This window comes from Ochlerotatus camptorhynchus, unplaced genomic scaffold (genome assembly GCF_037179485.1).
Source record: "Ochlerotatus camptorhynchus isolate MF236.1 unplaced genomic scaffold, CSIRO-AGI_Acam_v1.1 ptg000443l, whole genome shotgun sequence".
Lineage (NCBI taxonomy): Eukaryota > Metazoa > Arthropoda > Insecta > Diptera > Culicidae > Ochlerotatus > Ochlerotatus camptorhynchus.
This window is the reverse complement of record NW_027040929.1, coordinates 6,549,447-6,555,446: the sequence shown is the minus strand read 5'-3', so window position 1 is coordinate 6,555,446 and position 6,000 is coordinate 6,549,447.

The following is a 6,000-nucleotide window of genomic DNA, read 5'->3' as shown; positions in this document are numbered from 1 at the left end:
ATTTTATGATAATCAACAAAAATCTCCATTCAAAATCATTGTATTTTTATTGGATTTTTTTACGGGCGGGTCCTGTTTGGCGTCCAACAACGATATCTTCTCGGTCGCGAATGACCATGGCTTTGGTTAGGAGCACCGACTGATGAAATCTTTAGCAACAATTGCCGCCAAAAAGCGCGAGTCATTGACAGCTCAACATCGTTTATTTGTAAGCAAATGTTAACCCGATGTGTTTACTCCTAATCATTTTGGCCTAAGGTCTTTCATTATACAAAAGAAGTGCAGATAACAATGAACACAACATAGTGACATGCAGTTTGACAACAGGCTCTCCCTTTCAATTTTCGTTAGAGAAAAAGAGATAACAGGCGGTGCCCCAATAGCATCAACTACTTTAAGCTAGTACATATGAGTAGATAGTGTTGCCGTGAGGTACACTCGAAAATTTCAAATGTAAGTGCGTCAAACCAAATTTCGAGCCGCTCCGTCTGTCACTTCGTTTGTGGTAATAGGTAGGTAAAATGAAAAACGGAAATACTCCGACAGCAGTAGCGTCGACAAATGGGGCACACAGGGTTGTGCAATGGATTGAGCATAGGCGTAGGGTTTGCATACTTAACACGCCCGCTCAAACTCTGCTACTGGTCAATCCAAGGTACTCACGGAACTTCCTGAAAGCAGGGCCTTGCTGCTTGCTCTGGTTGCTCTCCAACAGTTCTCGGACGAAAAAATGCTTCACGTCCAAGTGCTTCAGCCGCCCAGAATCCTTCGGGTTAGCGGCTATCTTCATTGTGGACTGGTTGTCCTCATGGTAGGTGATTGGGGCCACGGGCTTAGACCCGAGATCTTCCAGAATCCTGACCAACCACTGACCATGGCAGGTGGCCGCGCATAGTGCGATTAGCTCGGCCTCCGTAGAAGAGAGAGATACGGTAGCTTGCTTTTTCGCACTCCAGCTCACGGTAGCACCATACACCTTAAACACTGCACCCGAAACGGACCGACGATCGGTGAGTCGGCATCGGAATATGCTTCGAGCAATGGGCCAGCATCGTCTCCTCGGTAGACTAGCCCAAAATCCAGCGTTCCTTTTATGTAACGTAATACACGGCGCAAGTGGGCCCAGTGGATCTCGTTGGGGCAAACCTGAAACTGGCTAAAATAATTTGCAGCAACAGCCAGATCCGGGCGGGACGTCAGTGACACGTACATGACGCATCCAACTAACTCACGATATGGCTTGCTCGTCCGCTGTGACTCCTCGCCTCTTGGTAGTTTAAGCTGGTTCTCTATCGGCGTAGCGATCGGCCGGCAGTCCTGCATCTGGAACCGATCCAAAAGATGTTCCAAATAGCGTCGCTGGCTGATCCGAAGGGTTTTCTGCTCCATATGCCGGTCGATTCGCATTCCTAGGAAATTCTTCACAACGCCGACGTCCGTCATTTCGAATTCGGTGGCGAGACATTTCTTGATCGTATCGACTAGCTTCGCAGAAACGCTGACGATGATAACGTCGTCCACATAGATGACCAGGATAACTTGGGTATCTCCTGATCCCCGACAGTACAGGCACATGTCGTTGCGGCTTCTCACAAATCCCAGGCGAACGACGAAGCTGTGGAACCGTTCGTTCCACGACCTAGCCGCCTGTTTTAGGCCGTATAGTGACCTATTCAAGCGACAAACGAGACCGTCGTGATGATCGACACATCTAAATCTCAATTCTAGATGCTCAAAAAATCTCACACTAGCGAATAAATCTTCGAAAAATCTTCTTTCATTTCTCGCATCTACTTGCATCGCGCATCATCTTTTTGCAGGAAATCTTCAAAATCGTGATAAATCTTCTTTCTATCTGCTCAGCGTACGCGCAGCTAGCCACAGCAAAACACAATATTTCCTGCATCGTAGATAGAGTCGTCCCCCTCGGTGATGATTGAAACCCTCCGGCTGGCGCATATATATTTCCTCGTTTAGCACTCCGTTGAGGAAAGCGCTTTTCACGTCCATTTGGTGAACGATCCAACCATTGCGATTTGCCAGTGCCAACACCGTGCGAAGTGTGTCCATCCGTGCAACAGGTGCGTACGTTTCGGAATAATCAAACCCCAGCTTCTGGGTAAAACCCCTTGCGACCAAGCGCGCCTTGTATCTCGGTGCTTGGCCATCTTCGGAATCCTTCAGTTTGAAGACCCATTTGCACGTTATGGCACTTCGTCCTTGTGGCAGCTTTACTAAGGTCCATGTCTCGTTCCTCGCCAACGAATCCATCTCCTCCTGTAATGCCTGCTCCCATGAAGGCCAATCTTCCCTTTTCCGACACTCTGACACTGTTTCAGGCAAATCTTCTACATACGACATCGCATTCAGCGCGAACCCGGCGTAGTCCACTTCAAAGTCTTTGTGCCACGACGGAGCACTTCGATTTCTGACCGGACGCACACTTCCGTTACTTTCATCGGCCGGGGCTTGTTCTTCATCAACGAAACTCGTGAACTGTTCATCGTCTTGATCACCATCGTCACTTATGTCTTCGTTCACCGAATCGTAGGCATCGGAACCTACCGACGCACCCCGGTTATCGTCACTTCTTTCATCTTCTGTGTCATTTTCAAGTCCACCGACACGAATCACTGGAACACCACCTTCTTTCTTCGCGTTCTCTTCTTCGAACGTCTGCTGCTCCAGAAAGTCCACGTCACGAGCGACCACGACCGAATTTTCTTTGGGATTCCACACCAAATATCCTTTCGCCGCGTATCCAACAAAAATTCCCTTCCACGCCTTTGGATCAAGTTTCCTGCGGCGCTCCTGAGGAACATGTACGTAGACTGCACATCCGAAGCTCCGAAGTCTGGAAACATCCGGCTGTTTGCCTTCCCAGAATTCAGAAGGTGTCTTGTTCGAATCGATTGCACACGTCGGCGATCTGTTTATGACATATGCAGCGGTGCGGACCGCCTGAACCCAAAACGATTTGTCGAGTTTTGCACCCTCGAGCATCGCACGAGCCCTTTCGATAACAGTGCGATTCATACGTTCACTCGTCCCGTTAAGCTCCGGGGTGTACGGCACCGTCCACTGAATCTCAATCCCCTTCTTCCGGCAAAACGATTCGAATGCCTTGTTTTTGTATTCCCCCCCGTTGTCACACACGAACCGAGAGATACGCGTACCGAATTTAGCCGTGACCAACGCCTCATAGTGCACAAACAACTCGTACACTTCATCCTTCCTCTTCATAGGAAAAACCATGAGGAAGTGGCTCCAATCGTCAATGAATGTGACGAAGAAGCGCTCACCGTTTCGCCCGATTGGCGTCACCGGTCCACACACGTCCGAGTGGACGACCTTGAGCACTCGCGATGATCGTTTGCCTACGCGCGGGGGAAATGGCTTTCGCGTTTGCTTACCGACAATGCATGGCTCGCAAATCACTACACTTTTGTCCGAACTTTTTGTCATCGGTCGCATGCCGTCGACCATGTCTCTACTGACCAACTGTTCGAGCTGCTTCAAGTTCAAGTGGCCGAACCGGCGGTGCCACAATTCAAGCTCCTTCGTGATACGAACACATATCAACACTGACGCACTTTTACAGTCTTCGACCTTAATCAAATCCAGTTCGTAGAGTTTTCCGCGACGCACACCAGTAGCAACAACTTTCGAACCATTGTGAATACTCACACGTCCATTATCGAACACAACTCGCATTCCTTTCTTCTCCACGTTCAACACAGAAAAAAGATTGAACCGCAGAGTGGGGACGTACAATACGTTCGTCACAATACAGGGGATGCACTTACCGTTGACGACGGATTGCAACCTTACCGTCCCGGAGTGGTGCGCTACGATTGACTGTCCGTTCTTTGCCACCGCGATTTCCACCGGGTTTTCCAGTAGAACGAGCTCATCAAACAGCTCCCTGTCCTTCGCCATATGGTCGGTGCAACCGGAATCCACAAACCATTGCACCGTATGACGATCCACACAATCGACGCAGTCCGTCGCACTCACAAACACCACCGCACCATCGCCTGCCAAATTCGCTTTGGATTGTTTACACACTTTCACATTCTTCTGCTGTTGGTGTTGGCTACGTGGGCAATCCGACACTTTGTGCCCTTCTTCGTGGCAGCCATAACATCGAAGTTGCTTCTTCTTCTTCTTCTGCTCGTTTTTCTTCTTCGCTCCGACAAACGCAGCAGATTCCATCTTCGGGGAATAGAATTCCGCACTTGCACCGCCTCGCTGCTTTATTTCCTCGTCCAAAAGGCGACACTTGACGAACTCTAGAGTTAAATTTTCCTCGGGCATAGTCTCTAGAGCCGTCACGACGGTCGAGTAGGCCGGGCCGAGGGTAAGCAGCAGGTGGCAAATGACGTCTATCTCCTCGATGACAGCGCCCGTTCCCTGGTACTCCCTTACCAGGCGATCGAACCGGAGGAAGTGGTCCTGCAAGTGTCCAGATTCCAGCCGCAGCGACAGCATCTGTCGCTTAAGGTGCATGCGGCTGGCGATGCTCTTCCGCTCGAAAACGCGAACCAGAGCGTCCCAAATCGCCTTTGGCGTCGTCTTCTCTTGCACGTATTCCAATTGGGAATCGTGGATGCGAGACACCAATATTGACTTGCATCTTTTGTCCTTTTTCGCGCGTTTCTGTCGCTTCACTGACTTCGCGTTCTTCACTTCGTTGCTGTCGCCCGCTGCATCCTGCAGGTCGGGCAAATTAGCAGCCTCCGCCTCCACACACTCAACGAGCTCGTGTTCCTCCAGCAATACGTGCATGCGAAATTTCCATGCCGTAAAGTTCGTTCCGTCGAACAACGGCAGGAGGAACCGCTCGTGCTTCTCTTCTTCCGACATAATTTCACTTCCGACACTCGCGGTCAACGTTACTGGGCACCGTAACCTGATATTATTCAACGGAAGACCTTCGCGGATCGAAATAAAAGACTCGAAGTACTAAGAGAGAACGATTTCAAAAACGCGTGTTTATTCATGGAACTTTGTTCGTACAGTAATAGGTAGGTAAAATGAAAAACGGAAATAGTCCGACAGCAGTAGCGTCGACAAATGGGGCACACAGGGTTGTGCAATGGATTGAGCATAGGCGTAGGGTTTGCATACTTAACAGATTTCTCACGAATAAAAGCTCACTCATGAAAAATAATGACACCAGCAGGTAGAGGAATGTTTCCTCTACCAGCTAGCATTGTAATTTTGGAGAGGTAAGATTTCATTCGTGAGAAATTGACGGCTAGTCATTGTTTACAAAAGCAATTACGCCCCTTTGAAATGTTGGTACTGAATTGAAGACAACCATTTTGACAGTAGAATATATTTTCAAAAATGGGGAAAAAGTACCCGCTTTTCGTTTTTGGATAATACCCATTTTTTGACAGTTTTGAATAACTTAAAAAAATGAATACAAGAATCTCATTTAATGGGTACATTCGAGCTTGCATATATCTTCTTAAATTTTGTTTTTCGTAAAATGGGTAAAAAATACCCATTTTTTTCAAATGCAGGATGCTGGGTTATTTGTCGTCGTTGATATAAAAAACTTTCTAATATTTACATTGAAAATAAATGCAGGTGTTGCGAAAAAAAAAATTTACACGACACGGATACGAATTTTGTTCATTTAAAACAAAAATATAAATGTTTATACTCTAAACATATGAATTATTCAAAGTAAATTGAAAGCATGTTTAAAACTAAAATATTTATGTTTGAATTAAATTCAAAAGCTTGTTTATTTCCTTTGGTTTGTTTTTTTTTTCCGTCGATGTTGTTTTCCGTGCTGAGCACCAATGCTACCGACGTGCCAGGAAGGCAACTCCCACTCCTGGACCCTACCTATCGACCCATCAACTCATGAGCCGGGGACCAACGGCTTTACTTCCCATCCGAAGGAAGGCGTGATCAGAGATGTTATGCCTCAGAACATCCCGGCGGCGCCGACTGGGATTGAACCCAGGCCTGCTGGGGTGAGAG